Genomic DNA, 19735 nt, shown 5'->3' with positions numbered 1-19735 from the left:
TTTCTTGGTACACTTTTACTCTCCTTTACTTTCTGAACAGACCGCGTCGCTTCCTTTCCATGTTTGTAGACAGCTTTTTTCTTTTTATCCTACGCGCTGCGTGCTTTCCCTCACGGCTCCAAGGCTTTTGTAAAGTAGGCTTCTTCTGAATATTACTAAACCTAGTGGTAAAGCCACTTAAAATGACACTCGGTGTTATTTTTTTTTTTTTGAAATACAAAAAAAAACCTTTTCCTCACGATTCTTGATAGTGCGCGGGCGGCGATGTCATATCTTGGGAGTCGTCGCCACGGCCAGGCCCACTTTCCTATAACCGATTTTTACCAAAAATATCTTTACTATAAAGCGGGGGAAAAGTACAGCTGTCTATGGAAGATGAACTGGGACTTCAGTTTCACTTTACTATATCCGAGTTTATTACAGCGGGGTTCTATTGTAGTTATATACTGCATCGAGAGTGAACAAAGCTCAGTGTTTCTAAATGCATCCATTAGTTACCAATTATTACTATTGATATTATCATATGCATTGTCAGAATCAGTAAAAACTGTACGCTGCAAAACATGCATGGTGCAGTGAAGTGAAACTGCAGTTCCATTTTGCCACCTATAGATAACTTGTTTTTTCATTTGATGTGCGCATGTCTATATATAGTACAATTCACATGGTGAGTATAAGTATTTAAATAGCGATCCAACCTGATATGGCTCAGTGATTGGGTGCTCGACTGCTCTATTCAAGAATATGGGATCAATTCACGGCTGTGGAGACCGCTTTTTGGCAGCGCCAAAAAGCAAGGGGCTCATGTGCTATGTGATGTCAGTGCACAGGTGGTAAAAATTTACGAAGCCCTCCACTACAGCATGTCGCATAGTCTGAGCCGCTCTAGGATGTTAAAGCTCATTCCAGACGAAAAAAACTCATTTCCTGCTGGATTATGGAACCGTGTACCGAAATTATCCAACTGTAAAACTGTGATTTCTGGCTGGGAAAAAGCAATTCCAGCTGGAATGACATCTCTTTCCTGCTGGATTATGGAACCAGAAATCGTGTACAGCGGGAATTTTGAGATTTCCAGCTGGAAAATTTACACCTCCAGTCAAGCCTCTAGCTGGAATATCATTTTTTCCAGCTGGAAAATATGGCAGTCCAGCTATAAATTCAGCTAGAAATGTACTTTTCCAGCTGAAATGGGTACGCTTGAATAAAGTCTACTAGGTGTCTATTTTCATGGGGGATAAACCGACCTAAACCTATTACTAAGCGCAATTTTAGTACACTCAAATTAATGCGCTTGATATGTACGCCATCTTAAATGTGTGTCAAATTCAGCTGCCTACGAAAACAGCTTGTATTAAATATATGATGGTACAATGCAGGTGTACTTACACATGAAATATCTCAGTTTCTCTTAGGCATGAAAATGTTCAACACAGCATGCCTCTCCAGGGCATGTAAGATTCAAGTTACATATCATTAGCATAATCGCATTCACTATACAGCTAGGACAAAGGCCTCCATAGTTTCTCTCCAACTAACCCTCTCCAGTGTAAACTGCTTTATCCCTACAAGCCATCTACTTCACCAGCCCACCTGGCTATCTGGGTCCCCTTGTTAGATATATCTTATCCTGGAATTCATTCCTTTACAACTAACCATTAGATATCTTGCCTTTGAACTCCTGCTTGTTCTGATCCACTAGGCTCTCTTCCTACCTTTGCTGCTGTCTTAGATTCAATTTCAAGCCTTTTTGAAGTATCTGTCCCATCAATGGTCACAAGCAAGGTATCATATACTTGCCTTTGGAGGCATATCGATTACCAGCTGCTAGTCCCAATTTCAGTGAGAATATACTTGCCAGATGCACTACACTAGCATTACAATAAAGGTGCAATTCACAATAGCCCACATTATTATTTTAGATACATGAAAAGATTCAGGGGGGTGTCATGGTGTCTGAGAACCCTCACCAGTTTTTACGAGAGGTCTGAGACCCCCTGCACTTGAATATATCCGGTGTCCAGCACTGCACAAATATGAAGCAGGTACAACCTTTTAAGGCAAAAGCCTTTATTGCCTCGTCGTTGCCGTCAGCCAAAGTATCACACTTTTGTGGCAGCTCTGATTGGTCGAGACAGGATGACGTCATGGAGGTCTCGACCAACCACAGAGCACCACCACAGTATGCGCGAATGCGTGGCTTATATGGCCATATGGCAATCAATGACTGTTTACTAATTATTGACTATGTAATCAAATAATTGCTAATTAATGGCTAACTGCAAATAAATGACTAATTACACATTAATGCCTAATTCATTCATTACTAATTAATACCACACACCCGGTAAAATCAACCACACAACAGTAAATGTAAAACAACTGCAAATATACAAGGAGCGGGATCTTGTCGCTGCGCTGCCAAGCAGAATGCACTGAATAAATGCACTCGCAGAATATGAAAGAGTAGTCGCTCGCTTTACTTGTAGCAGCACTCATCGCTACATGCGCAACTATCGCATAGCAGAATGCAGCACTCAGGCTTTCGCCTTTCATCAGTTTAGTCGCCGAAGTGTCCTCGAATTTTATTCTTTTCAGTGGCAATCAGAGAATGCTTATGATTGTTAGAAAATTTTGCAGCAAGTTTTTGCAAGAATTATTGCTTAATTTTAGTAAGAATTCGAATTTTCTAAAACCTGTGATGAAGAAAACAAAAGTCAGTTCCTTTACACGAAGGCTGGAACTAATTAAGGTATTCTCACATGCCATCTCTTCGGTTTTGCCGGTTCGCACTGTTTTAGGTGCTGGCTGAGCAAACTGTCAATATGCTTACGCAATATTATTCAGATGATGTACTTGTCGCCAGTCAGACCAAGCTGGTAGCTCTTACAATATTTTTTGCTAATTTTCATTGCATCCACTTGAAGTGTAAAAGTTATAGTATATATTTTTTTTACTTAGTTGATTTTACATTTAATGTGCAATTAAGATTGTACTTCCTATATAAATTGCGTTAATGAACATAGCTCTCTTGCTGCTTCTATAAAGTGTATTCAAAGATGTTGCAAAATTTCTATTTAAACTTATTCACTCTTATAAAATTTTATTCGCAACCAGACAGTCAGAAGTTCAGTTCTCGATGTGAACTGTGCTAAAAGAAAGCGCTTTAAGGAAAAAATATTGCATATGCTACAAGTGCTGACACTTTGTTGTTTCACTATAAGCTGCTTTACATCACAGATCATCGATTATGCTGGCAGAGTGCAGGGATCACTTTTTTCAGGTGCATGTCATAAAATGATCACAAAAACCGCCTTAATATATATATATATATATATATATATATATATATATATATATATATATATATATATATATATATATATATATTGTTAAAGAACAAATAAGAGGGTGAGAGAAAGGGCCGGCAGCCTTTGCACATCTATTTAAATGGGAGAAATTATATATATATATATATATATATATATGATTTCTCCCATTTCCCCGTAAATTATATATATATATATATATATATATATATGATTTCTCCCATTTCAATAGATGTGCAAAGGCTGCCGGCCCTTTCTCTCACCCTCTTAGTTGTTCCTCAACAATTGCGCTCGAATTTCTAGTCTCTCTGATAGAGCTAGACTTTAAGCACTGAAAGTAATACATTCATTTCAAAATTACTTTTACTAAAGTGAATCACTGCTGTTTCTATACTTCCTACTATGTACTCCCGGTACGACGCCAAGAAAGCAGTAATGACATGCAGCAAGCCTGTCCCACAGTGATGGATAAGCAAAAAAAGACAGAACTGAGTAGAACTACGTGTTCAAGGCCTCAGACCTGCCCTGTGTCTCCGGGTCACAACCATTCTCTAAGCAGAAGGTATACATGTAAGGCGTTGAGGGTCCATCGAAGTGACAGATGGTGCAAAATGGTAGAAGGCCAAAACTAGTTGAAAGTGCGCAGTAGCACTCACTGTTGCATATTGGCTATAGGCACAGTGGCACCTGGTTACACTTGCCATCACGGGCAAAAAAGGGGTTTGGGGGAAGAGACAGGCAGAAATGTTCATGGCGTGTTTGACCATCATTCTGTTTTTGTTGCCATTGTCTTATATTTTTAATAGCCTGTTCTGTAGGAAAAGGGGAGGGAATAGTCTCACTGGATAGAATTTGGCAGGGAGATGAAAGAATGTGCTCTAGTGTTTGGAGAGGTTTTGTTCACAAGCTTTACTTAGTTTATATACGGATGATATCCAGACAGTAATTAATGAGAAGGAATTTGCTTTGAAGAAGTAATTGTAATGTCATTACTTTTTGGGAGCAGTATTTAGTCATTTCATTATATTTTTAAGGCTTAGCAAGTAATTGGTAATGTAATTTGATTGCTTTTGAACAGTAACTTTGCCAAGTATGCTGCCAATTTACCCAAGGCAAAAAGATACCATGTGTCTATTAGGAATGAAATAGATTAAATAAGACATGCCAGCTGGACTTGTGAATGTAATCATGTAGCACAAATGGTTTCTCTACTTCTGATTGGCACTTACTTTGGAACATTCAATTGGAAGGCCCTGTTGAACATTCAATAAAAAAATGTTGCAACGTAAACTGCTGTGTAGCTTGCATAATTTCTATAACCACAGAAGTTGTGATTAAACTAAGTAACTCTGACCCCTGAAGATCTACCACTGAATGCAAGAGGAGGGTCCAATGTGCGAGGTATAAAAGCCCCAACAAAGAAAAGATCGTGTCAACTATTCGGTTATATATAGTGTTCCTATGGTTTGTGTGTCATATGAATGCATGCCTGCCTGTCGCCCGCTTGGAGCTGCCATTTCAGGTCAGTGCCAGCAAAATAAGCATTAAGCCTGGAAGCCTTAGCTGAATTGCTTAATTGGAATGTTCAATTTATTCAAATTGGAGCTTCGAGTCTGTTCCAAAAGCGTATTTAGAAATTTTGCAACTTCAAACTTTAATTGGAAATATTTTTTTTTCTTGACTGGGCCAGTGTCTTGATTAAAAGCATACCATACTGCCCATATCGCAACATTCCCATAATAACAAGTCAAAAGACGATGCCACTGCACTGACTTAAACAAATCTCTGAAAGATGACAACTATAGAAATATGGGAGGGGAGGCTCCGCGAAAACTGCTGAGTTAATTAAGATACAGGGCACACTCAGTACAACTGCACCTTTCAAAAACAGGAGTTTGCATTATGTACCGTTTTTGCTGACCTACAGATTGATCAGCCGCACTGCTGAGCCATAATGCAAACCCAGTTCGCGGTCATACTTATATAGTTTCATATAAGTATCAAAGGCAACTATAGCAACCTCGAATATTCACCAGCTGTTGCTGCCTGTTTTCTGACAAGCGATGTGCGCCGGCCGCGCCAACCGGCCATACAGCCTATATTTCCTGTCTCTATCAGACACATTGAATACTGAATTATTAATTGCGGACGCGTAGCCTAGCTGACCGCAAAAAGGAATTAATTCGGAGGTAAATAAATGCAGTGCCATAACGTACAGCCTTGGAGCTATGGAACAGAACACTGCAGCAACTGCGTATTCGAAGGCGGAATACCTTCGGCAAAACAACCAGACAAGCAGCCCACGGGGAGCCAAATTTCCTTGCGTCGAGTGAAGCGCACAATGCAGAGCGAAGCTAGAAATTGCACCACACGAGAAAAACTTCGTCTGCAACTGTACGTCACAATCAAGCGCATCCAAACTCCGCGCTCCTCAAATCCTTCTTGCTAGTCCAGAGATTAGCAAGGAGGATTTGATATATGAGTACGCGAAACGCTTCGACTGAAATAAGCCATGAGTAAAAGTGCGCGACCAACGCGCCAAAGGCCGACGATGCCTACATAAGTTAAAATCATTAAGAAAATAAACAGTAACCTTTTTTCAGCCAAAATTTTAAGTTATAAATTAGTATTATAAAAGTTTCACTTGCTGTTGCGCACATTTTTTCTTTTGCTTAGTTTATGATGACGTAGCGTGATTTATTTTTGTACGTGGCAGCAGCATTTCCTGGTGCCACGGTGCGTGTCATCAGTATACTTAAGCAGACGATGGCTTGCGTGGTCGGCGAGAACGGTGCCCGAGTTCGGCAAAGAAAAGGCAACGCTTACTTCACAACGAAATATATCAGCGCAAGGAACGGGACGAAACACCCGTTCCTTGCGCTGTTTTATTTCGTGTTTCGTCCCGTTCCTTGCGCTGTTTTATTTCATTATGCAGTACCAACTAGCCCGGCATCTTGCACTTCTGAGCTTACTTCACATCCCGTGTAAAAAGTAAGCATGCACATGCATTCGCCATGATGTGCATCCATACTGGATTTAGTCATGATCAGTAAGAGATGTGCGCGTTTCAATCCAGATGCCGCAAGGTGCACACGCAAATCGCGGATTGTTCATGTCAACACTTCATTGCGATGTGCTATTTAAAATCACCTTATTTGCAGACAGAATGAATGCGGTCGGCTTATAATTGCTTGTGCACCCCATGCATGAAGGAATGAATGCTGTCAGCTGACTGTATGCAGCTCATATCACCTGGCGCCAGAATCGCTAATCACGTGAAGATTTTTCCATTGATTACGTTTGTGCATTTATATACCTCGTTAGCCACAGCGCCTTTTGGAATTGCAGTGGAGCGTTATTGCATTGGCATTAATTTCGAATAGCACATATCGCGCATTAAGTACTACGTGTTGCCGTTATCCAACCTCGAGTACTATATACAGTGCATCTTAATTACGGCAGCACATGATCACGACTGAAGTGCCAGCATGCATATCGCATGTTTACCTTTTAGATGTGCTATACGTGAATTATGCGCAGCCGTTTCCTCGCCGAACTCGGGCACCGTTCTCGCTGGCCAGTCAAATAACTATCCTCTTGCCGTTTGCTACAATGCGCAAGTCATCGCGCGCTCAAGCCGCGTGCATCGAAGTCGACTCATAGCAACACTTCGAAGCCATGGGCTATTTGAAAATTCGTCACGTTATTCGGGACATTGGCGTCGGTTGATGAGAGGGGCACACAGCCGACCTCACCTTCGAAGCCAATGCAGCCACGATACCGTGGTCGGGTTACACGTACAGGCAAAACGAGAGTGGCAGAATTTATTGGGGCAGTCTGAATTGCTTTTTCAAAATATTGAAGTCTGTCAAATGCACACTATGAAATTTCCAAGTCCCGAATTCAAACCCCGCTGAGGTTCTATGCGGTGCTCGGTTAACCGGGAGGCCGGCTAAGCCTTGGCAGCCATGTTGAGGCCGGGTGGATACAGGAAATTAATATTACAGTTTACAATTAAGCGCCTGATCCCCTTCCGTCCGAAATACCGCAGATTTGAAATTGAACGTCTTATTAAAATTCATTCCTGCAGTTAAGAAACGGCAATCGTAAACTTTCTTTAGCGATGCAGTTGGATTGCTTAACATGAAATCGAAAGAGCAAAACCACCTCCATCCTGGCGTAAAAATGCACTCCTTTTCCGAACTAATACTGCAATAAATTTTACTTTTATGATAAGATTCGCAATTGCAATCGTACAGTAACTCCAGCCATGGATTTGGATTGATCCAAGGTAAAATCAGAAGATCGAAGCGGGAAACAAGAAAGTTGAACTTACATTCAGCCGTCAAGGGTGATTTCAACGCTTTTAAGACGGTTCCGTGCGCATCGCTATTTATACAGTTTGGTCATGTGACCGTACTTGATCATGTGACTAATTTGGCTGAATGTATAGAATATAAGAGCATCCCCTTTGAAACAGAGTGGTGGCGGGCGCCACCGTGCTCAGATTCTTTTTTCATATATCTTGAAGTTGTGATAAATTGATCAACTATGTCATCGCTACAGTTCCTAGTGTTTTATTTCTGCACTGCTTATGGCACCTTTGTTCTCAGCCGCTTCTTAAAACGCTTAGTTTGGTTTTTATTGGATTTAGCGTTTCAAAGCAGCTCAGACAATGAGAGACGCCGTAGTGGAGGGCTCCGAAAATTGCGACCACCTCTGGGGTTCTCATAGAGTTTCTTACACTCTTAACTAGAGGGAAAGCTGAGGGCGCTGCCCTTCAGCCACCATGGGCGCGCTAAGGATCATGGGCCGGTGTGCTACTTGGTGTGGGTCAACGTTACTAGATACTTTGTGCGGGTATAGTGCCTAGAATAGACTGGCTAGTGTGACGAGCGCCCGCGCTTCCCTATGGGCGAGGACGGCGCCGTTTGCAATGAAAGCCAATCGACAGCGACAGAGGGCGCTGCTTGTCGGGAGGGTGGAAACTAGCAAAAAACGGCTGGAAGATTGGTGGCTTAAAAGCAGAGAAGTGACATAATGTTAGTAATGTAGGTGCAAAATTTAATAGATAGAATGATGGTTTAGTTAATTATTCTAAATCAATAATTAAGATATATGGAGAAAAATGAACATGATAGCTACTGCTACCACCCCGTTTCAAAGGGGACGCTCCTATATTCCATCCCATCCCATCCGTACCACCGGAGCAGACGACGCGGTTTTCTCGCTTCAGAAGACGGCAATCTGTTGGTGTCGTAAGTGCGCGTTAAACCTACGTGTCTTTTGCGTTCACCAAGATGCAGTGGTTTATTTCCGCTGTAGGTGCTTGTACATGCGAGTCGTTCCGCACTTCTAGCTGCTCGACTATGATTGCATCGGTCCTTTTTCGCGTTTTGTGAGCGCGTTCTGTGCCCGCCTGTATTCCTTTTTTCCACTGTGTCGCCAATGGTGAAGCGAATTCCCGAGTGTTGTTTCTCCAGTGTTTCTCACTAAACTGCACAGAAAAATGTCAAAGAGAAAGCAGCGGTGCACAAAGAAGACTTGCTTTTTTGGCAAACGGGGCTGCCGCTAGAACAAGGTGCGTATTTCATATGTTTACTGCGTCATCTGATGCTACGCATTCATTCTGCAGAATGGGAACGAAGCATCGATAGTAATGACGGAAGGTAAACACCAACTGCTTTAGTTTGCGGGAAACATTTTTTTTTTGTTATATTCACAAGGGTGGAAACTTCGGCGAGTCGGTAACGGTGCTCCATGACAAAAGGAGGAAGGACAAGAAAATGTATATAATTAGGCGCTACACGCAGCACCGGTGTTGTGTACCTTTTCTGTGTCCTTCGTCCTTTTACGCTACACATGTCATATGAATGGATGCAGTTATATATTGGGCGCGTGTTTCACCGTAAGCGGCGCATGACCAACGAGCTTCCCCGCGATGAACCGGCCGCGTCTCGAGCCTATATTGTGAATCTGATAAAAAAAAACTTCTTCAGCCTCTTCATTCAAAAAATGGTGACATTGGCAAAGCCCGGTGTGCAGTCACAGGTCGCGATGTACCTTAAACCATATGCCACTGTAAGTAAATGTTCCTCGTTTGTGCTCTGCTGCTCATGCAATTGTGTCCCATGCCTGTGTTCTTTATTACATATACATAAAAGGAATGTTGCGCGACTTTGTTTCCTGTATTGTTCATATATACAATATATAAATAAAACTGCGCGTACGTGTTTACTTGTCAGCAATTGCACAGTGCACAGAAAGAACTCATATGCATGCCAATACAACTGAAGCATTTCACTTTGTTCCAAAATTACAAAGATATTTTATATCTATAAAAGCCTATGCTCTAACTGTTGTTAGAATAGAAATTCTGTGTTTCCCTTTGTGAGTACGGGATGTCCGAGACTCTAAGTTGCTCTAACTTCGCAGAAGCCTTAGCAAGCGAGAAGCGTTAAATATGTGCGCCGCTTCCAGTCCAAGACTGAAAACACACCCTGAAACTTGCAGTCATGCAGCGGTTATAGTTTCAGTTATAGTTTGGGTCTCAATTGCGACCTAATATGAGCTAAAATACAGGGCGAGCAGTACTCTTGCCGAAAATGTGAGAGCGCGGTAGGCTGCGAAAGGCGCGGCTGGTACCCACCTAGAGTGGCCCGATGTAACGCGCCGCCGTACAGGGTGGAGACACCGCCTTCGACGGCGCCATGTTGGGGCAAGCGCAGATACGGCGGGCTATGGAGCATCGGCCGGATTTCTTGTTCAGCACGCGCTTGTGCTAGCAGGCTCAGTTGTATAACGTTTTTACACACATGCTCGCAATCCTGAGCGCCTTTCTGCTCGAAAAAAAAAATGTGAAAGCAACTACTGCTTGCTAGCATGCGTAGTTCTAAGAGGTAATGTTCAAATTCCAGATGGTAAGCATTTACTCTTTCGCCGTTTCGGATGTTCAAATGTGGTTATTTTGACGACTGGCTGTTTTATAAAGCAATTCATTTTGTACTGCCGGACATGAATGAGTTTATGAGGCGCATAACATTTAATTGCGCCTATTGCTATGGATCAACAACCATGTCTACGTCTCAGTCAGCCGTATATAGAAAATTATTTGTATCGCAATGGCCCATTGTAAACCGTAGAAAAGGCACAAAAAAAAACGATGCGTAAATCAGCCTTTGATACGTATCGCACGCTGATGCACACGGCTTTTTATTCCAAAACAATCCTCATCAAAACTGAAGCTGATTTTGGATGCACGCCTAAGACATTTTTTAATCAAGGTTGGCGCCAGCTACAGTTTTGCTGCTGTACCCATCATTCGATTTTTCTGGCTGACTTAGCCAACTGAAGTAAATGCGCAAGCGCATCGTCCCAAACCGCTCTAACAGTCCGTTCATCAGCTTTGGGTGTTCCGTGAAGTCAACCACTGGAATCGGAACGGTTTGTTCGATAAGGCATTTAACGGATTTTACTGGACTCTTCAAATAGCAGATGTCGTTTTATTCCGATAAATATTTACACGCAATCAAAGAATGTCGGGACAGCCGCTGACGTGAGGAGCCGCCGTCCATACACCGTGTTTGCCCTCGAATTGGCGCTGAAATGAGATAGGCCACGAAACAGTCATTTTGCGTCTTTTGTAGTGTGCATGCAAATGAATGAAATAAAAACATTATGGAAGCAATGCGATATTTACATGTACGTTCGCACAATTTTTCTATGGATGCCGAACAAAGCGACAGCACTAATTCGGGTGTCAGGCGGTAAAATTTAGCTTCACCTAAATTTGGCTTAACCTAGCTCAGACGAGTACTTGCGGGGACAACGGGGTGTACACACGCCTCGCGATGCGTAATTAATTATACAGGGAAGGAAAAGCTGCATTCGGTACGAACTTTTGCACTGCGCAAGCACCTCGCTTCCTCACGACCGCTTTCAGAAGATGATGCCGCTACACCTTCCAGCTCACGAGAGCAGTTTCTTTGCGACTTGTCGAGCTGCCAGTCATATACTTAAAACGACTTATTTTCATGAGAACCCAACTTTTTTATACTATTGCGAATCTCAAGAACCCCGCGAAAAACTGTTCCTGTGTATAATTAAAAAAAAAACAGCTTCAGAGGACCTGTCATCTCTGTTATATAGTGACTACAACATAGCAGACGCAATTGTCCATATATTTAGCTCATAAGCCCTCACGTACTGCGGAAATTCAAAATTTACACTTAACTTATTAAAAACATGCGTGTTACTCCCGATGCCAGGCAATGCGATGATTCGGCCTGCTTCAACGTTGAAGAAGGCAGACCAAAATCGGTTGCGCATAATGCTAGATTGGGAAGTAAAAAACCGCACAAAACTCGTGCTTACAAGCAGATGGGTGAAGCGGCGTGAGATAATGCCATTCTAAACAGAAGTAGGTAACTGCGTTAGACGAGTACAAAAATATCTTGTAAAACGCTTTCGTATAACAGATACAGACCGCAAGAAAGACGACACGCGCACATACGCAAGCGTTTGTGTGTGTTTGTCATATTTCTAGTGGTCTGTGTCTGCGCTAGACCTTTTTACAGAATCGAAATGCACCTATTCGCTAAAAAAAAATGTATGGATGCATAAAAGCAGTGTAGGTATTGTGGCGCACCTCGCAGATATTCGCGTTGCCATTCGCCGTTCAGTCTCCACGCTTCACTTCCGCCTCCCATACATTTTTCTGTGTCTTATCCCGTGGAAAACGAAAACATCTGGCTCCTTTTTTTTTTTTTTTTTTTGCTGAGCCAGCACACAATGGAACACAACAACCTGGCATGCTAGTTTTCGTGACAGAATACAGTGCAATCGCCCAGCACCCAGCGCACAGCACAACCGCTTTGGACACTCCGCAGCAACGGCACGAAGCGAGTTGCCCCAAGATGGCGAGCTCGGAGAAAACGGCGGTAACGGCGGCGCTATATAGCGGCGCGAGGCGCGAGGCATGCCAAAGGGTGTCACCACCCTGTACGGTGGCGCTGGTATCGAGACACCCTAGTACCCACTCAGTTTGCAGCGCTCCTGGCGGCGGTCACCGACATTCATCGCTCGCAGTGCCAACCGGGAGGCCATGGTCGGCACACTAGCCAAAATATTCTAGGCACTATAGTGCGGGACAGTCGGTTTTTCTCGAGTGCGCGTGTGGCGTAGTGGCGTTACTATGATGTTTCTTCATCATCATCGTCATCATCTTGAGAGACTAGGGTAATCATGAGGGCAGTGGAGACGACAAAGCGCCGCCTCGAGGACTGGTGGCGCAACAGAGAAGCCTGTTAAATTTCTTCTTTCTCTCTCTTACTTCTTCGGACTATTTGACTGAACATTTAGCATACAATTTTCTCTCACTCCTCAATTTTTTCTACCCGTTTCTCCTGGCCTGATCCAGAACTTTGTGATCCCCTGATAAAAAGGGGAATGGCCACATCAGCATCAGCATCATCGCACATAGATAGCAAAAGCCATAGTAGCGAAGGCGCAAAAGCAGACGTCAAGAAAAGGTTTCTATTTCCTGAAATGCCACTAAAAACTTCCTTAAGTAATTGCGCAACCATAAATATTTCTAAAACGTTTTTTTTTTATTTGAAAATGTGCTTATTAAATGCGAAATATTGGCATTTGTGCTGCTCAAAACTAAGCCAATAGGAGAAATAGTCATCGCTTATATTGGATGAATCTCACATTGACCATGCTGTTTCTCTCTCATTTTGCAATTTATATTCACAAAATTCAATGTTAGAACATTGTTTCTGGTAGACCAACGTTTATCTTTGCATTAGTTTTGGCCAAAAGTTGTAGTTCTGCTTTCGGTAGCTCTCCGGCCCATGATGCTTTGACCGCACATGGTGACTGAACCGGAAGCATATAATCCTTCCTCCATGGTTGTTTTCTTCCTCCATGACCGGGAGGATATTTTTTCTTGTCCTGAACGCGCAATCACGTGACACAAAAGTGACGAAGAGCCACGTCACTTCTGCGTGTCCTGTCGACGTTTTTTTTTAAATTCTACTGGGGTAGTGAGAAAAGCGCTTGTCCATCGCGACTTCGAGCTGGAGAAGGAAGAGCATCTAGTCGTCCGCACTGAGCAGCACGCACGCTTTGTTCTGCATTTTTGTTTTTCCCCTATTAGTGGGGAAAGGTTGAAAGGAGGGGCGGGCAGGCTAGCCAAAGTAGACAGCATGGTTTCAAACGAGTGACGGCAATTGGAGCTGGCCTCGGCAAAGCAGTGAGCACGCTTGCTTCCTTTCTTTTTTTTCTCTAGCTGTGAGGTATGGGCATGGTTAGGCCTGAGCAGCAGCGAAAGGAGTGCTGAAGATTTGCTGTGCGCGTATACTTGGCTCAATCGGCCGTTTTGCACCTTAATATCACCTTAATTATGTGAAACAATATATATATATATATATATATATATATATATATATATATATATATATATATATATATATATATATATATATATATATATATATATATATATATATATATATATATATATATATATTATATTGTTACATGGCGGCAAGCGAAGACAACAGGAGAACAGAGGACAGAGAGAAGATGCTCGATGGTCGTGAGATGGGGTTTAATGAATCTGTGAGCGGGCCTAGCGCGCGCGCTCCTGCCCGCGCCACTGCCCTCTTCCTCCTTCGTCCGTAACATGACCCGGGGCCACCGAGCGATCGTCCCGATCGTAGACGAGGAAGTTTACCGATGATGGTTCCATGGCATGATGATGGGCATGTCTGGATGCTTGAAGAAAAGGAAGAAGTAAGAATAGAACGGCTTGCCGGTACGATGTCTGATGCGTGGGTGATCTGCCTCCCTTGGAGCTGTCAACCATTCGTCTCCAGAGTCCATGGGACCGATGGCTCGAGGTCACGTCGGGCAGCTTGGGCGGGGGTTGCGTGTTCGTGTTCATCGGTTCCTTCAGGTCATTTGGGTCTTTCGGGTCCTTCGTCTCGGTTCTGATTGGTCTGTCTGTTCTCTTTGTCTTCAGTTCCGGGCTGGGGGCTGGGCGGTGGTAATTGGTCAGGTCTGGGCTTGAAGGGCTGGGGTGAAGCTGCTCGGCAATGTCCCTGGGCCCTCGGTCGATGGTCCCGGCTTACAGATGGCGTCGATGCTCCAAGTTGTTGTTGTTGAAAACCTTTATTTCCACTGAGAAGAAGCTCCGTTTCGGACTCCCCGGCACGCAGGCCTGATGGAGCCTTACACAGGAGCCTCGCGAACTAAGGTCTGGTGAATATGCATTGTTGCTTCACGGCCTAAGCCGCCAGGCGGATGGCTTGCTGCTGCTGAGCGGGGTCCTCGCTTCGCAGCAGGGTCTCCCAGGCGTCTCTATCTATATTTTCTTTAGCTCCTGGGCTGTTGTTACATTCCCAAATAATATGATCTAGAGTGCCCCATCTCCCACATGTTATGCAATGTAGATCCTTTTCATCTTTTGAAATTGTTGCATATTCCCAAAAGGGACTAATAAGATTGCCCCCTTGTAGTCTCCTCCATGCAATTGCCTCCCCGTTTCCGAGGGAACGGTCTGGCGGCGGATAGACCCTTCTGCTTAGTTTATAGTGCTCTGCAACCTCTTTATACGAGATTAGGCTATCTTTTATATCCATGCAAGAGGGCTGCTCGGCAGCCGCCCGGTGATAGAGAGCTCGGGCAAACTCGTGAGCAGCCTCACTCCCTGCAATGGATTCATGTGCTGGTATCCATATAATTTCCACGTTGCGCTCAAGCGGCCTCGATTCGAGAACTCGTTTAGCTTCTTTCGATGCTCCAAGGCGAGGATGGGGATGACGTACCCCGCGCCTCCACCAAATGTTACGTGGCGGCAAGTGATGACAACAGGAGAACAGAGGACAGAGAGAATATGCTCGATGGTCGTGAGATGACCTTTAATGAATCTGTGAGCGGGCCAAGCGCACGCGCTCCTGCCCGCGCCACTGCCCTCTTCTTCCTCCTTCGTCCGCAAGAATATATATATATATATATATATATATATATATATATATATATATATATATATATATATATATATATATATATATATATGTTGTGAGCACTGTGTGCCGCTTCATCTTCCACACGGCTGAACGTGCTGCTTCATCTTCATCCTGCTCCCTCTTGTAGATACCAATCGTCATCGCGGAGTGTGTTTGGCTGCAGTGTGCGACCAAGGCTTCAGGTCTGCAATAAAGCCTGATCCCCCAAGTCCGACCTTCGCGTTACCTTACAATATATATATATATATATATATATATATATATATATATATATATATATATATATATATATTGTAAGGGGTGTGTTTATTCAGTCCACGTAGAGGGATTCAGCTGCTCAGGATGAATTCGCAGCAGAGCGTTAGGCATACCGAATCACGAAGACAACGACCAACTTCTTCGTCCTCGAGAGCGCCAGCACGCGATGCATGTCAGTGGCAATAACAATGAAGATTACCACACTACAATATATATATATATATATATATATATATATATATATATATATATATATATATATATATATATATATATATATATATATATATTGTAAGGAAGAAGATGATACAGCGCCGACACTAATGACGATGAAGACGCCGGTCAGCTGGCGCGCGCACTGAGAGCTCGGACTGTCTTGTTCGGACGAGATTGTGCTTCGCTCTACGATCGTCTTGTGTCATTGGTCGCCGTCTCCAGTCCTTCGAATAACCCCCAATAAACCCCTCTTCACAATATCTGTATGTATATATATATACAGGTGTCCAAGCTAACTTTAGCCAAGGGTTAAAAAATGGAACGTTTGAAATAGGCCAGAGAAACCACCTTTATACAGCTACCAGCTCTCTGGTGCACCACAGTCAATGTTTTGTTTTTCAATTAAATAATTAGTAATTAATATAATTTTTCTATTTTACTAACAATTGCCTTTAGACAACAAATGTGATTTGCAGAGTTGGAGAGCATCTTCTAAAACCCCCATTCCATTTCCGATAAAGGAAGCCTCAGGTGTATCGTTTTTCCAAGCCCTAAAGAAAGTCCGCGAAATACAAAAATATCACGTGACTGGCGCATTCGTGCGCCACGATTGTGCTGCTCTCAACCTGGCTTTCAGTGAACAAAATCAGCTGCGGTATTGGCTCCACGACCCCGTTAATTGGCAGGCCGATATGTCTGCGGTGGTTTCTTCGTCCGCTTCACGCAGCCGGCGCGCGTGACGAAGTCGCAATGAGCTCACCGCGCCGGCTGCAACCAACGCCAACATATCAGCCTGCCGCTGGGACTGCAGGCTGTCGAGTCATGGCCGCAGCTGATTTCGTTCACTCGGGCCACGATTGAGAGCACCACAATCGTGGCGCACGAATGCGCAATCACGTAATATTTTTTGGCATTTCGTGGGCTTTCTTTAGGGCTTGGAAAAACGATACACGTTAGGCTTTCTTTATCGGAAATAGATGGAATGGGGGTTTTAGAAGATGCTCGCCAGCTCTGCAAATCACATCTGGTGTCTAAAGGCAATAGTTAGTAAATTAGAAAAATTATCCTAATTACTAATTAGTTAATTGCAAAGCAACAAATTGCCTATGGTGCGCCAGATGGCTGGCAGCTGTACACAGGTGGCTTCACTGGCCTATCTCAAATGTTTCATTTTTAACCCTTGTCTTAAGTTAGCTTGGACACCCTGTATATAATCAGCGCGTTGTTTCTCCTTCCACTTAGCACTTAATGCACTTTATTCCAATAGTCACCATAAGACAAATGCCTGTAAATGTCAACAGTATAAACATAAAAAAGCAGCGTTTGTTTTGCACTCGTGGACTGTTCGCTCCTTAACATGCTATGTGTGTGTGTGTGTGTGTGTGTGTGTGTGTGTGTGTGTGTGTGTGTGTGTGTGTGTGTGTGTGTGTGTGTGTGTGTGTGTGTGTGTGTGTGTGTGTGTGTGTGTGTGTGTGTGTGTGTGTGTGTGTGTGTGTGTGTGTGTGTGTGTGTGTGTGTGTGTGTGTGTGTGTGTGTGTGTGTGTGTGTGTGTGTGTGTGTGTGTGTGTGTGTGTGTGTGTGTGTGTGTGTGTGTGTGTGTGTGTGTGTGTGTGTGTGTGTGTGTGTGTGTGTGTGTGTGTGTGTGTGTGTGTGTGTGTGTGTGTGTGTGTGTGTGTGTGTGTGTGTGTGTGTGTGTGTGTGTGTGTGTGTGTGTGTGTGTGTGTGTGTGTGTGTGTGTGTGTGTGTGTGTGTGTAGTGACATAAAATTGTTTGTCTAAGGACCATCTTGTATAATTTTACAGCTTAATTCCAAATATCAGTGTTTACATGCAAGATGCTCTCATGCAGTTTGTAACGAGGAAGAAGTGCACGACGAACATTCCAGTCAGTGGCATCGTGATCGCTGCGCGTGTTGGACCTGGCTGTGTTCGCTGTCGCTGTGTTAGCCGCTGATCTACCCAGTCCTGCTGATCTGCCCAATATACCCCCATCTTACAATTGGTGAAGGAGCCGGTAAAGATCTGTCCTCTGGCCATAGAATTCCGCAGGGCCATACAAGTTGGCTCGGCCATCATCTGTCCCGGCTCCATCCGCCAGCGAGATCCCGCCATCTTCAGCGGCACTGACGACCATGACGGCGAGGACTGGCTCACATCCTACGAGCGAGTGAGCGCTTTAACAAATGGAACGCGGAAACGAAGTTCAGCAACGTGATTTTATATCTCACCGGCGTAGCCAATCTATGGTTTCAGAACCATGAAGCGGACATTCCGTCATGGTCAGTGTTCAAAGCCAGCTTCTCTGAAGTTTTCGGCCGTCCGGCTGTGAGGAAACTCCGCACTGAACAGCGTTTGCGTGCGCGGTCTCAGCAGTTTGGCGAGAATTTCACGAGCTATATCGAGGACGTCGTCGACTTGTGCAAGGGCGTGAACGCACAGATGTCAGAGGCCGACAAGATCAAGCACATTATGCAAGGCATCGATGACGACTCCTTTCAGATACTGTCGGCTCGAGATATCCGCACCGTTGCGGAAGTGGTCACACTGTGTCAAAGTTATGATTAACTGCGCAAACAAAGGGCCATAACTCGCGCAAACACCATGCACTCTGAGTCGCTTGCTGGCCTGACAGATGCAGGCGAGCATTTTGCGCTCCTGCCACAAATCAAGAGCTTCATTCGGGAAGTTGCTCGACAGCCCTCCCTTATGCCCTGCCATCAAGAATCTTCCTCACACCTAGCTCCCAGTTTGCGCCAAATTATTTAAGAACAGGTAGCTTAATCTCTTCATCCAGCCCCTCAATCCATGCCTGTCGCAGCGCCGTTGACAGATGCGGCTGTTGCTGCCCGACCACCACCTACATGTGCTCCGCCGCAACCTGCCTACGTTCAGTCGCCTCCTGGTCCTGCTCGAGAACCTGCGCAGTTTATGCGACCGGCTCCAAGACCACGCAATCCCTGGCGCACGACAGATAACCGCCCAATTTGGTATACTTGCGGACTGGCTGGACATATTTCTCGTTATTGTCGCAACCGTCTCCCAGTGTCGGCACCACCTACTCATGGTTCTGGGTACTGGTCTCCGACGCCTCAGTATTCCGCGCCTACTGAGCCTCCAGCCAGCCGTCATTTCTCCCCAGACCGCTCAGCCATGTCCGCCCGCCGTTCCCGTCGCCGCGACGCCACTCTATCTCTCCGATGTGACGTCGACAGAACGCTTCACGTGACGAAAACTAGAGGCCGCAGTTCCTGAGGCGAGAACTGCAGCCCCGTTGAACTTCCCAAGTCCTCAATTGTCGCCGGTAAACCTGATTGAAGTCTTCGTCGAGGGTGTTGCTGTCATGGCTCTAATTGACACTGGTGCTGCGATTTCGGTTATGGACGTAAAACTATGTAGCACTTAAAAGTGAAGACGCCAATTGTGGGACTTTCATTGCGAACGGCCAGCGCTCAGCATATCAAGCCTTCAGCAGCGTGCACCGCTCGAGTAGTTATCCAGAATTGCTTTTATACAATTGAGTTCGTCACGCTGCCCAGTTGCTCACACGCTGTAATTTTAGCCTGGGATTTCCTGCCGCGTCACGCTGCTATTATCGATTGTGCTCGAGCTGAAGTGGGGTTCTCGACTGTGCCCGATGCCTTACCAGACGCTGATCCATCACATTTCTGCGCTAAAGTCCTCGTCGCCGAAGATATCGACCTTCCTCTCTGCTCTGCTGTGCTTGTTAGTGTCGCTTGTGCCTGTGTTAGTGATGACACCATTCTCTTCACACCAGCCCATACTTTCCTGCGCCGCAAGTGCCTTCCATTGCCCTACGCAGTGCTTGCTATTTCCGCTGGCCTTTCTATGTTATGCGTCCCTAATCCATTTAACTCCCCTACTGCTTTGCGCCGTGGTGAAT

This window comes from Amblyomma maculatum, chromosome 7 (assembly GCF_055883805.1).
Source record: "Amblyomma maculatum isolate TAMU_Amacu chromosome 7, ASM5588380v1, whole genome shotgun sequence".
NCBI lineage: Eukaryota > Metazoa > Arthropoda > Arachnida > Ixodida > Ixodidae > Amblyomma > Amblyomma maculatum.
Note: the sequence above shows the minus strand (reverse complement) of the source record.